This window comes from Anomaloglossus baeobatrachus, chromosome 12, assembly GCF_048569485.1.
Source record: "Anomaloglossus baeobatrachus isolate aAnoBae1 chromosome 12, aAnoBae1.hap1, whole genome shotgun sequence".
NCBI lineage: Eukaryota > Metazoa > Chordata > Amphibia > Anura > Aromobatidae > Anomaloglossus > Anomaloglossus baeobatrachus.
The window spans coordinates 25,316,605-25,330,501 of NC_134364.1; the positions used below are offsets into that span (position 1 = coordinate 25,316,605).

The 13,897-nt window shown below is 50.9% G+C and overlaps 1 protein-coding gene across 3 annotated transcripts in view; it reads left to right on the plus strand.

The window, feature by feature from the left end:
* Positions 1–2,658: 2,658 nt before the first annotated feature.
* The window catches only part of LOC142257486 (B2 bradykinin receptor-like), a 33,807-nt gene continuing 22,568 nt past the window's right edge, over positions 2,659–13,897 (plus strand). For 2 of the 3 annotated variants that reach the window (XM_075329618.1, XM_075329619.1), the window contains exons 1-2: positions 2,659–3,442; positions 13,209–13,413. The gene's annotated coding sequence lies outside the window, so the exon portion shown is untranslated. The remainder of the gene's footprint in view (positions 3,443–13,208; positions 13,414–13,897) is intronic. The other variant, XM_075329617.1, reaches the window with a different exon arrangement.

Here is a 13,897-nt window from a genome sequence, read left to right on the forward strand (position 1 = left end):
TCTCTGCAGTGTGCGGTGTATGGTCTGAGCACTGACAGGTGGACCCCCCAGCCCTGTAACCTCTGCAGTGTGCGGTGTATGGTCTGAACACTGACAGGTGGACCCCCCCACTCCTGTAACCTCTGCAGCAATGCTAGCAATACTCATACGTCTATTCTGTAGAGGCGACCTCTGGATATGATGCTGAGCACGTGCATGCCCCTTCTGTGGTCGGCCATGGTGAGGCATGTCCTGAGGGATCTGTCTGGTTAAACCGCTGTATGGTCTTGGCCACCGTGCTGCAGCTCAGTGTCAGGGTGGTGACAATCTTCTTATAGCCTCAGCCATCTTTATGTAGAGCAACAATTCTTTTTTTCAGATCCTCAGAGAATTCTTTGCCATGAGGCGCCATATTGAGCTTCCAGTGACCGGTATGAGAGAGTGTGTGAGCGATAACACCAAATGTAACACCCCTGCTCCCCATTCACACCCGACACCTTGTGACACTAATGAGCCATATGACACTGGGGAGGGAAAATGGCACACTTATGGGGTGTACTCACTTTTGTGGACAGCGGTTTAGACATTAATGGCTGTGTGTGGAGTTATTTAAACTGTTATACAAGCTGCACACTGACACTGTACATTGTATCACAGGGTCAGATCTTCAGTATTGTCCAATGAAAAGGTTTAATATATTTACATAAATGTGAGGGGTGTACTCACTTTTGTGATATACTGTATATTGTAACTGATCTGCTGCTCATTAGATCTGTATTTTTCCCTCTAGATGTAAGAAGGAATGGTTTCCATTCACTCACTGCAAGCAGAGATTTTAAAAATTAATTAAAAATTGGGGCGCAAAATATATACAACAACACTGTAAGCTTTTATTTTGCGCGGCTTCGTGTGATGAGCGGTCACTGCCGTGTTTACGTGTCGGACGATGTCCAGGAAAGCGTTCTCAGGGCCGCCCGCCGCCGCCATTATCGGGCCGGAGCATTCACACTTTGCATCTGCCTGATAATTCCCTCCTGCTGAAAACAAACTGGTGTTTTTCTTGCAGATTTTAGACTTATCATCTCAGGACAGAAGTGAACGAGGCCGGTAGGAATCCGTGGGATAGCTGATAACCGCGCTCCGGAGATCAGCGGCGGCCCCCCTTATCTCCTCATCTTCTCGCTACAAATTGCTGCATCAGCAAATTCTTCTGAACTTCAGTTTTTCGTAGTCTGCAGCTTTTTTACTGTTGTGAAACCTCCGCTTCCTGCTGGGGGCCAGCAACCCAAAAATAAAACTTTTTTTTAATAAATATATATTTTTTAAAGAATCTGATTAAACCAAAAATGAGTTGTAAACTCCTGACCGACAGCAAATCCCCTTAATTAGGTTTTTAGACCCCAACTGAATATTGTTAGTTTCCCACTTGTCGCTGGTCTATCAATGACTGACCGATAACTGTTAACTGTTCTCTGTGATCTTCTACCTTGCCTGAAAATTTACTGCAATCGCCATCATCCCCGGGGGCAGCGCATGTGCAGATCGGTGGTCTGGACCTCACAGGGTCATCAGGATCTTACTGCACATATGCCGCCCCCTGGAATGACTGCATATGTGCTGCACCCTGGAATGACTGTATATGTGCTGCACCCTGGAATGACTGTATATGTGCTGCCCCTTGGAATGACTGTATATGTGCTGCCCCCTGGAATGACTGTATATGTGCTGCCCCCTGGAATGACTGTATATGTGCTGCCCCCTGGAATGACTGTATATGTGCTGCACCCTGGAATGACTGTATATGTGCTGCCCCCTGGAATGACTGTATATGTGCTGCACCCTGGAATGACTGCGCATGCGCCACCCTGAGAATGACTGTATATGTGCTGCCCCCTGGAATGACTGTATATGTGCTGCCCCCTGGAATGACTGTATATGTGCTGCCCCCTGGAATGACTGTATATGTGCTGCACCCTGGAATGACGGCGCATGCGCCACCCTGAGAATGACTGTATATGTGCTGCCCCCTGGAATGACTGTAAATGTGCTGCCCCCTGGAATGACTGTAAATGTGCTGCCCCCTGGAATGACTGTAAATGTGCTGCCCCCTGGAATGACTGACTGTAAATGTGCTGCCCCCTGGAATGACTGTATATGTGCTGCCCCCTGGAATGACTGTATATGTGCTGCCCCCTGGAATGACTGTATATGTGCTGCCCCCTGGAATGACTGTATAAGACGGGCAGTGAGCCCCATAGGGGTGAACGGACCCCATGATGATCGGGAGGGTGCAGGGTAGGAAGGGGTTAAGTGGTTTAGTTGGGACAGGGTGATATATGGGCTCATAGGATTGGTAGAAAAGAGCTGTAGGGGGGATTGGAGGAGAGCAGGAAAGGGGTGGGGATGTTGTAGGAGGTATAAGAGAGGTGGTGACCAGGTTACCTCCCTTTTGTCGCCGGAGATTTTGTGTCCCCAGGACGTGCGTGCTGCCCTGCTGCTATGGCCGACCTGAATGAGCTGCTGGAGATGGTGCGTGGGGCCTCCGAGGTCCTAGGTGTGGACGCGCTGCGGCAGCAGCTGGCGGCGGTCTGTGGTGCTGGAGCGGTTCTGCCTGCTGCTCCTGCGCCCGGGCCGCTGCTACATGCTCGGCGGGCGCGACCGCCGGAGCGCTACTCCCCCAACGGGAGCGGAAGAGTGAGATCTAGGAGCCCCTGCGGGGACCCTCCGGGGCAGCGGAGCCCTGCAACTTACCATGTGGAGCTGCCGGCCGCCGGGAGGAATCCTCGTCGGAGATCCCACGGGTCGGGGGTGGGCAGAGCTTCGGCGAGGCCTACTTCAAGTCGGCGGCCTGCACAGCCCCAGACCGGAGCAGCGGTAACGGCAGTCCCAAGTGAAGTGCCGGCCGGGGGTGGAGCCCGGCGTCCAAGACCAACGGAGGAGACTCCCTGCAGGCTGCAGGGGAGAGCTACAGGACGGAGGGCAGGTGCGGATGGGAGCGGCGACTGGAGGAGATCGGAGGAGGGGTACGGTGGCCCGCAGGCACGGATGAGGTCCACGATTACGGTCCCCCCCAGCGAGGATCGGGCTGGGGGGTGTTCCCAGCGAGGGTCAAGTTCAGGACGGCCTTCCTGCAGTCAGCAGGGAGGGAGCCCACTGAGATCGGAGGGAGAAGCGGCGGTGGAGCAGTCGAACATGAGAACGGCGAGGAGGGACGGCGGCAGGGCGCCACGTCGCGCAAAAAGGAAGAGGTCTAGCAGGAGTCGCCCGGAGGAGCAGGGGGCAGTGACTGTGGGGGTTGACGGCCGCCAGGTGCGGGCTGTACCCTCGCTGGTCCCCCCTGAGGACTTGGGCAGCACGTCAGACTCCGGCGAGGAAGAAGGGTCGATGGCAGCGGCGGGTCGGACGGAGCGGCAGCAGGAAGATCGTGGTACGGCTGTTCCGACTTCGGTTCAACGGCAGCCTGGTGAGCGGACAACAGAAATGTTTAATGCTGTGGGTAGTGCGGGCGGGGGTTCCTCCGCGGGGAGTGTTTTGCAGGGGGCGGGTGCGGAGTTTTGGGGGCAGCTTTTGGGGGTGTTGCAGGGGTTGTCTGCGGAGCGGGTAAGTCGGAGTGGGCCTGGGGCTCCGGTGGGGGCGTGAGTGGGCCCTTCGGAGGTGGTGCAGACAGGGGCGCCGGTGCGTGAGGTTGCGGTGCGGGACCCTACCTCGGCGGTAGGTGCGGAACAGGCGGTCGGTGGGGCGGCTGAAGTGGGTGCGAGTAAGGAGGCGGAAAAGGAAAAAGAAAAGGAGGATGAGGTTGTGCGGTTGGACGATAGGGCGCGGAGTGAAATTTACTTGTGTTTTGAAAGTCCGTTAGGGGTCCATTTGAAAAAGGAGGTGAGGGAAAAGATATGGAAAGGGGAGTATGTGGAAATTTTTTCCCTGCTTCCCTTGGAGAAGTTTAATTTGGATAAAGTGAAGCCCAGTGATTCAAAAAAGGAGAAAGAGGACGAAGAAAAACGAAGGTATAGGTTGATCCCGAGGACGTTTACTAACTGGCTACAGGTCTTTGCGATCTTAGCCAGCGTGATCGGGGAGAAGGAGCCGGAGCATTGTTCCGCCCTATTTGGCTATATGGACGCGATAGGGGAGGCGTATAGAGGGTACGGAGGTCTAGGGTGGTTGAGGTATGACGAGCAGTTCCGGCAACGGAAGGCTCTGCGGCCTGGTGTCCAGTGGGATCACAAGGATATTTCCTTGTGGATGCGGTTAATGACGGCTCCGGCTCAGCCCTTTCGAGGGGGTGCCGGGAGCCCGAGTGCGAGTGGCGGGTCCCCGGCTGGGCAGAAAAAAGGGGCTTGTTGGCAGTATAATGAGGGACAGTGTAAGTTTGGGGCCTCATGTCGGTTCAAACATGAGTGTTCCGGATGTGGAGGTTCCCACTCCTGGGCCAGGTGCTTCAAAAAAGGTAAAGGAAAGGTGGGGGAGGGGACTGGAAAGAGGGAGGACGCCAGTGAGGGTAGAGGCGATGCTTCCCTATTTAAACAGATACCCGGATGTCCGGGCGGCAGAGTTGTTGGCAAGTGGTTTTACTGAGGGTTTTCGGATTCCGTTTGAATCTGAGGCGCCGGTGTTTCACCCGGGGAATTTGAGGTCCGCAACAGAACATCCGGAGGTGGTGAAGGAAAAGCTGCAAAAGGAGGTGGAGTTGGGGAGGATGGCGGGCCCATCCCAGGACCCGCCATTCTCCAACTTAAGGATTTCCCCCCTTGGGGTGGTACCTAAGAAGGAGCCGAACAAATTTCGGCTCATTCATCATTTATCTTATCCGGCGGGATTGTCGGTGAATGATGGGATATCACCAGAGTTGTCGGCGGTATGTTATGTATCGTTCGATAAGGCCTTGGAGTTGGTAAGGGTTGCAGGGCGGGGGGCTCTGATGGCAAAGGCCGATGTGGAAGCAGCTTTTCGTTTACTCCCGGTGCATCCAGAGAGCCTTCATCTCTTAGGGTGTATGTGGGATGGTGATTACTATGTGGATCGTTGCCTGCCGATGGGTTGTTCCATTTCGTGTGCTTATTTTGAGGCATTCAGTACTTTTTTGGAATGGGTAGTCAAGGATGTGGCAGGAGTCCATTCAGTGATTCACTATTTGGATGATTTCTTTTGCGTGGGTCCGGCGGGCTCTTCGGTTTGCTCCTTGTTGTTATTCACGTTAGAGCGGATCGCGGGGAGCCTCGGCATTCCCTTGGCGAAAGAAAAAACGGAAGGGCCGGTGACGGCCCTGTGTTTCTTAGGTATCGAAATTGATACACTGGCGATGGAATGCCGGTTGCCGGAGGGGAAGCTTTTGGATTTGAAGGCGTCGGTGCGGTTTTTGTCTCGGGCTAAGAAGGTGCGGTTGCGGGAGTTGCAGTCAGTGCTCGGAAAATTGAATTTCGCTTGTCGCATTATGCCGATGGGGCGGATATTTAATAGGAGACTGGCGAGCGCAACCGCGGGGGTAAAAGCGCCGAATCACTTTGTCAGAGTGACTAAGGTGATGAAGGGGGATTTGTTGGGTTGGGAGGATTTTTTGGACCGGTATAACGGTCGGACCCTTTGGATGAGCAGGGCATTGTCCAATAGCCAGTTGGAATTGTTTACTGATGCAGCTGGCGCGACAGGTTTTGGAGCAATTTTTCAGACGCACTGGTGTGTGGGAAAGTGGCCGCAGCTTTGGGTGGAAAAAGGTTTGGTAAAGAATTTGGCGCTGCTAGAACTGTTTCCCATTATTGTGGCGGTGGAGTTGTGGGGACCCGCTTTTTCCGGAAGAAGGGTTTGCATGCATTGTGACAACATGGCGGTGGTGCATTGCATCAATGCGCTGTCGGCAAAATCTCCACCGGTTGTGGGGTATCTAAGGCATCTGGTGTTGCGCTGCTTGGAGTTAAACATTTGCGTGGTTGCTCGGCATGTGCCCGGAGTTCAAAACGAGGTGGCTGATGCGCTATCACGGTTTCAGTTTTGCAGGTTCAGGAGGCTGGTGCCGGGAGCGGACGTGGATGGAGAACCCTGCCCGAACTGGCTGTGGGGCCTGGCATGGGTATAGCATTTGAAGGAATTAGGAGATCGGTGACCGAAGCTACTTGGTGCCGATACCAGGCGGTTTGGGAGGAATGGGCAGAGTTGGAAAGTGGGGACTTCATGAAGCCGGGTTACAGGGGCCGAGTGTTGGGGGTCCTGACATTAATTAGTGGGGATTTTTCGGCAGGTCGGTCCGTTTTGGTGATTGGTTACAAGTTGGCGGCATTGGCCTTCTTGTTTCAGATGCAAGGGGTTAGGGATGCGACTAAGGATTTTCTGGTGCGGCAGGCAATGAAGGGTTTTCGTAAAGGGGCTCAGTCGCGTGACATGAGGCGGCCGGTGTCATTGCCATTGTTGGTTCATTTAGTGGGGTGTTTAAGGGAGTTGTGTTCGTCCCCTTATGAGCGGGTGTTGTTTTCGGTAGCTTTTGTATTGACGTTTTTGGGGCCTTTCGCATTGGTGAATTGGTCAGCCCGACTAAGCAAGCGATGGGTGGTTTGCTGATGGAGGATGTAATGCTGGGGGAGGACAGGGTGGAATGTCGGCTTCGTTTTTCAAAAACGGATCAGAGGGGCCGGGGGCGCTTAGTAGTGTTGTTTGCATTACCGGGGCACCAGTTATGCCCGGTGGTACAGGTTGCGGAGTTTTTAAGGGTGCGCGGTGGTTACCCCGGCGTTTTCCTTAGGCATATGGACGGATCTGCTTTATCGCGTTACCAATTCATTGCGGTGCTGAAGACGGCTTTAGCACGGGTGGGGGAGGAGCCAAGTGAGTACGGGTCTCATTCCTTCCGGATTGGGGCGGCGACGGAAGCCGCTAGGTGGGGTTTGAGTGAGGATTGTATCCGGCGGATTGGGAGGTGGGAATCTTCCAGGTTTCGCTTGTACATTAGGCCTCACTTGGTCAGGTGAGGGTTCATGGGGTGGGGGATTCCTTGTTTGCGTTTTGATTTTGGTATGCGATAATTTTCTTGTTCTGTTGCTGTTTTTATTCGTGGTCTTTGTATTTTGTAGGTCCATGCCTTGTGTGGATCCTCGGGCACTCCTATGTGTATTGGGGAGCGTTGAGGGCGGACGTTCGTCGCAACGGTCGGCAGCTTGGAGTGGCGGTGACGGAAGCCCGTGTAAAGTGGCTTGGAATTCGGGGCATGACCTGGGGTAGAGTGCACCCTGAGGTGGCTTATTATAGCCGCATGGATCATGACCCGGATGTGTTGATTTTACATGTGGGAGGGAATGATTTGGGAGTGAGGTCGGCAAGGGAATTAAAAAGGGACATAAAGCTGGACCTGTTACATTTGTGGAGGGCGTTCTCGGGCATTGTTATTGTATGGTCGGATATCATAGCTCGGTCGCAGTGGCGTTTTGGTAGGTCGGTGGACCGTATTAATAGGGCTTGGAGCAAGCTGAACCGGGCAATTGGCATGTTTGTGGCGCGGAATGGTGGTTTGGTGGTGCGGCATAGAGAACTGGAGGAGTCCACTGAACAGTATCTAAGGAGAGATGGGGTCCATCTGACAGACGAGGGTTTAGATTTGTGGATGTTGGGTTTGAGGGATGGTCTGGAGCAAGCGCTAGGGGTGTGGAGGGCCCGGGCCAAGTAAGGGTGTCACTTGGCCGGTCTGTGGCGGGGTGATAGGTCCGTCAGAGAGGTTGGGAGTACCGACAGTCGGTTTGTTGGTACGAAGTCGCTCAAGGGGAGTGGCTTCGGATTGGATGGGAACTTGTGGGCGGAGGTCCCGCAGGTTCTGGGTAGGGGTAATTAACGATGGAACATTGTTACCCCTCACCTTGGGCCGGGTGGTCACGGCCGAGGTGGTCCTCTGGGCCGGTTGGAGGTTACGGCCGGGGGGTTAGGAATGATGGTTGGCCTCTCAGACGGATCTATCGGTGGTTTGGTTATAAGGGTATACATGTATAAGGTTATGTTTAACAATTGGGTGGCATGTTGAGCCACGAGTTTGGTATACATATATACGGTTAAATAAAGCTGTGGCCATTCCTGCAATAAAGTCGTGGTTCTCGTCTTTATTTAAGTAAATATGGAACGGGAAAAGGGGGAGTTTTGGCATTGTAACCTGCTTATCCCTTATAGATGCGTCATGTGCTGCACCCTGGAATGACTGTGCATGCGCCACTCTGGGATTGATTGTGTATGCACCTCCGCGAGAATAATTGCACATGTGGAGTGACTGCGCAAGAACCACCCTTGAAATGACTGCAAATACACTGCCTCTGGGAATAACTGCGCATGTGCTACCCCCTGGAATGACTGCGCATATGCCACCACTGGAATTATGGTGCATGTGCCACCCCCTGAAATGACTGCATATGTGCTGCGGAATGACTGCATATGTGCTGCCCCCTGGAATGACTGTATATGTGCTGCCCCCTGGAATGACTGCATATGGCCACCCTGAGAATGACTGTATATGTGCTGCACCCTGGAATGACTGTATATGTGCTGCACCCTGGAATGACTGCGCATGCGCCACCCTGAGAATGACTGTATATGTGCTGCACCCTGGAATGACTGCGCATGCGCCACCCTGAGAATTAATGTATATGTGCTGCACCCTGGAATAACTGTATATGTGCTGCACCATGGAATGACTGCGCATGCGCCACCCTGAGAATGACTGTATATGTGCTGCACCCTGGAATGACTGCGTATACGCCACCCTGAGAATGACTGTATATGTGCTGCCCCCTGGAATGACTGTATATGTGCTGCCCCCTGGAATGACTGTATATGTGCTGCCCCCTGGAATGACTGTATATGTGCTGCCCCCTGGAATGACTGTATATCTGCTGCCCCCTGGAATGACTGTAAATGTGCTGGCCCCTGGAATGACTGTAAATGTGCTGCCCCCTGGAATGACTGTATATGTGCTGCCCCCTGGAATGACTGTATATGTGCTGCACCCTGGAATGACTGTGCATGCGCCACCCTGGGATTGATTGTGTATGCACCTCCGCCAGAATAATTGCACATGTGGAGTGACTGCGCAAGAACCACCCTTGAAATGACTGCAAATACACTGCCTCTGGGAATAACTGCGCATGTGCTCCCCCCTGGAATGACTGCGCATATGCCACCACTGGAATTACTGTGCATGTGCCACCCCCTGAAATGACTGCATATGTGCTGCGGAATGACTGCATATGTGCTTCCCCCTGGAAAGACTGCACATATGCTGCCCCTGGAATGACTGTATATGTGCTGCACCCTGGAATGACTGCACATGCGCCACCCTGGGATTAATTATGCATGCACCTCCGCGGGAATAATTGCACATGTGTCATCCCCTGAAATGATAGCGCATGCACCACCCTTGAAATGACTGCAAATGGGCCACCCCCTGGAATGACTGCGCATGTGCCACCCCCTGGAATGACTGCATATGCATCTCACTCAGGAATGACTGCACATGCACAGCTCAAAAATGTAGTGCAAGCGTCATCATTCTCAGGGGCAGCACATGTGCAGATCAATGGGCTGGACCTCACAAGGTCAACAGGACTTTACTGCGCAAGTATCACACCCGAAAATGACTGTGCATGTGCTGCCCTGGGAAAGACTTCACATGCACTGCCCCTGAGAATGACTGTGCATGCACCGCCCCCGAGAATGACTGCGCATGCGCCGCCCCCGAGAATGACTGCGCATGCGCCGCCCCCGAGAATGACTGCGCATGCGCTGCCCCCGAGAATAACTGAGCATGCGCCGCCCCCGAGAATAACTGAGCATGCACCGTCCCCGAAAATGACTGAGCATGCGCCGCCCCGAGAAAGACTGTGCGTGCGCCGCCCCCGAGAATGACTGAGCATGCGCCACCCCCGGGAATGACTGCACATGCGCTGCCCCCGAGAATCCTGAGAGGATTCCTGCTCTTCATTCATCTTTTAGCACATGGAGACAAACACGGAGGAAATGATACAGTAGTTTTGGGCTGTGTAGATGTGAGTCCACCTCTGGAGTGAGATAAAAGACTTGTTAGAAAGCTCAGTAGTATTTTTTGGGTTTCCCTCTGCTTGTTTCCTCACTACAACTCTCCCCTCCACTCTCCATAGAGTATAATGGTCTGTGCCACACGGGTCACACCACAGTGAGACCGCAACTTATTTCTTCCAGAGTGAATAATACGTTCAGGAGAAGTGGCTCATAAGTGGAGAAAGAAGCAGATTTCTCCGTTAGGCTCTTTTTCAAAGTTTGTTGTGCCGTGTTCACGTGTCCAGTTGTCATTTGTTTCTAATTAATTCTGGATACGTTACAAATAGAGCAAACACAAACACACACTTTGGTTTTGTTTCCCGCGTCCATTTTTCTTGCAGTGTTAATGGATCCGTTATTACCAGCGGTTTCTGTGAGCGCCTCCAGTGTGACAGTGTATAAAAGAACGGATCCGTTAATGGAAGACCGAACCGGTAACTGTCCGTTATCATCATTTACCATCGACTTCAATATTGGTTTTTATTTATTTATTTTTTTTATATATATATATATATATAAGTATAAAACGGTTTGCATTGGAACGGAGGACACTTTAGGATCTTTCCTTCCCCATTCAAAAGAGTGGATCCCGCACCGGATCAGTTTATTTACTTTATCATCTGAAAAGTAATCCAAAGCTGTAAATAGCGACTGTGTGAACAGAGCCTTATATTCCCTGGACTGTTGCTGTGTGCACAGTTTGTTCAGTTTGATCTTTCCATCACAAGACAATCTGTTCTTAGACTGTACTCATCGTTTAGAAGACCTCTGCTGCCTGTCAGTGAATGTAACCTGAAAACCTGCGCAGACCTGATATCTCTCTGTAGCGCTCTGTACTTTGCTACAGTTGAATCTTAAGGTTGATACATTTACCTGCACTGATACATTGTAACAAACCCAACTTACAGGAAGAAAACTGGGCTGCAGATGCCTAAAGGGAACCAACCAGTAGGTTTTTTCCCCTCTAAACTAGAGGTAGTACCATAATGGCGCTAGGATGCTGATTTAGGCTAGGTTCACATTTCCGTTGTTTTAAATCCGTCAGGTCCGTCAGCAACGGATCCGTCGTTTTTTAGATGTCAACTGACGCAACGGATGTGTTTTCCCAGGATTCCTTTCACAGTAATCCTGTGAAAAAACTGATCCGTCGCGTCCGTTACATCCGCTGTGCGTCCGTTTTTTGTCGGATCAGTCATGATCCGTTTGTGTTTGGGACAGCCCAGTGGGTGCGCCAAACATGCTGGGCATGCTCAGTAGAGCATGACGGAATCCAGCACCATAGACAAACATTACAAGCGTGACGGGTGGCGACTGATTCCTGCGCGGTGCGTTAATTTTGACAGCCTGAAAAACGTTACATTCTGCGTTGCTCCCACCCGGCGGTCAGTCCAAAAACGACTGACCGCGACGCAGCGGATTCAACGCAAGGTCATCAGTCGCAATCCGCCACTAATACAAGTCTATGGGACACAACGGAATCCGCTACACGGATGCCGTTGTTTAACAGAGCCGCGGATTGTGACTGATACATTTTAACGGAAATGTGAACCTAGCCTAATATGATCCCTTTAGTTGATAAATCCGAGGCTTCATTGCAGAGGAATCTTTGTTACAGTCTTCAAAAATGACGTCCTTTGTGCGGTGTCTTGACCATTGAGCCAGGTCTCTGTGATGATTCCGCCTCCTTTAAGTTTTGTACCACTGTTGCCAATGCTTCTGTTGGCGGTGCGTGCGCATTTATACAGTTACACTATTGTCAATAAAACTGCGCCAAACTCAGCGCATGCGCATACCGTGATCTCTGGAGCCATTATAATGAAGACACTATGCATACGAATATGAGCAGCGGTGCATGCACAGATTTATTTTTTTTTATCAGCGCATGCGCCACCGCCGCTCATGGTCATCTATGTAGCTTCCTCAGTAACATGACGCTGGAGATCGCAGTACGCACAAGTGCGGAATCTGGCTCCATTTTATTGAAGACACTATGGATACGAATATGAGCGGTGGCTACAGCGCATGCGCAAATTGTTTGGGGTTTTTTTCATCTGCGCATGCACCGCCGCTCATAGTCATTGCCTTAGTTTCCTCGGTACAATGGCATTGGAGATTATTACGGTACGCACATGCGCGGAGTCTGGCTCCTTTTTATTGTGGACAACGTCACAATAGCATTGCGCACGCGCTGCCAAAAGTGGTAATGGCAGCAGCGGTGCATATCCTAAATGAATTAAAGGAGGTGGAATCATCACAGAGACCCGGCCCGATGCTCAAGACCCTGCACAAATTACATCATTTTTGAAGACTGGAACAAAGATTCCTCTGCAATAAAGCCTCAGATTTGTCAACTAAAGAGATCATTTTAATCAGTATGTGAACACCATTATGGCACCGCCTCTAGTTTATAGGGCAAAAACCTGCGGGTTGACTTGTACCCTGAATATGGCATATATGTCCGACCTCTGGGACCCCCCTCCCCCATTAATATAATTAGAAATGGAGTACTATTCGCGCATGCGCAGCGCTCTCCATTCACTTGCCACTTTCTTAAAATAGATGTGGATCCTGACAGTCTGACAAGTGCGCAGCTCTGCCTGGTGACACTAATAATACAGTCCAAATGTGTAATCTTTGGAACTTTTATATAAATGAATGGAGTGAGCTGCGCATGCGCAAATAAGGATCCATTCCCAGTAATGTCTGGATCTAGAGATCACGGGGGAATTCTTAGAGGTGGGAATGGGATTTCATAGACATTTATAGGAGATCCGCTCCTCTAGAGTTGATACAATTGTAGCAAACCCTCCTCTGCGAAAAGACTGCAGGATTCTCGCCTATTGGATAGTTTCCATTCAGTGACAACAAGCAGAGATCTTGAAAGTATATAACAGTATTAAGTATAAATTGAACTGTAAAGCGCTGCGGAATATGTTGGTGCTATATAAATGAAGATATTATTAAGACTACAAATTTTTTTTTACGAACAGGATAAAAAAAATTCCTTATTTTCCGGACCGTCCCGGAATTTCTGGCTCATTTTCGCCTTTTTTCTGTTGCATGACAATAAGAGGTTTGGAATCCTCGGGGAAATGGTTCAGAGGAAAGAGACATTTTACAATTTTCATCCTGATTTTTATTTGCTGATTCCGGAGAAGTTACTTAAGCTTTTTTTTTTTTCCCCCTTAAAGGTGACCCCCTCGCCTCTCGCCAGCGTCGTCTATGTCCCCGTCCTGGGGCCACTTGACATTTCTGTGTAAAGCCTGTGTGATCCCTCCTCTCGTACAGCCGGGGGTGTGATAAAAGCACATTGCTCGGATCTCAGCTGCAAAAACACAAAGGAATCATCTGCGATTAATCTGCGGAGTCGGCTCTGCGCGTCTCACTACACCCAAGGTAAAACCGCAAGATCTGCAGGAAAGAAGGGAGGGATGGGCTGCATGGCATTTACCTATATAGATGTAGCAGAGCTGAAATTGTTATTGAATTTTTTTGGGGGGCAGTGGATAGTGCAGAACGTGCCACCTTGTCTTACTCCATATTACCAGCATAGACGAGATGGTGCAGAACGTGCCACTGTATCCCACTCCTCACTTTATGCTATACCAACTGACAAACTCAGCTCTGCTACATCCATATCTTTTATTTATGGATGGGGCAAAAACCTCAGCACTTGGATTTAAGGGCAGATAAATGGTTCTGTATTTACTGATCCAATTTATCACAATGTCTCATGTTTTTTTTAACCCTTCCTGTTACAATGTATCGAACATATTGCTGCATGTAATTAAAGATTGTGCAAAGTGAAGTCAGATGCAGCAGAGCTGGGACTGTTGCGTTGGCACAGGACTTTATTACATTGATGACAATAATATAACAT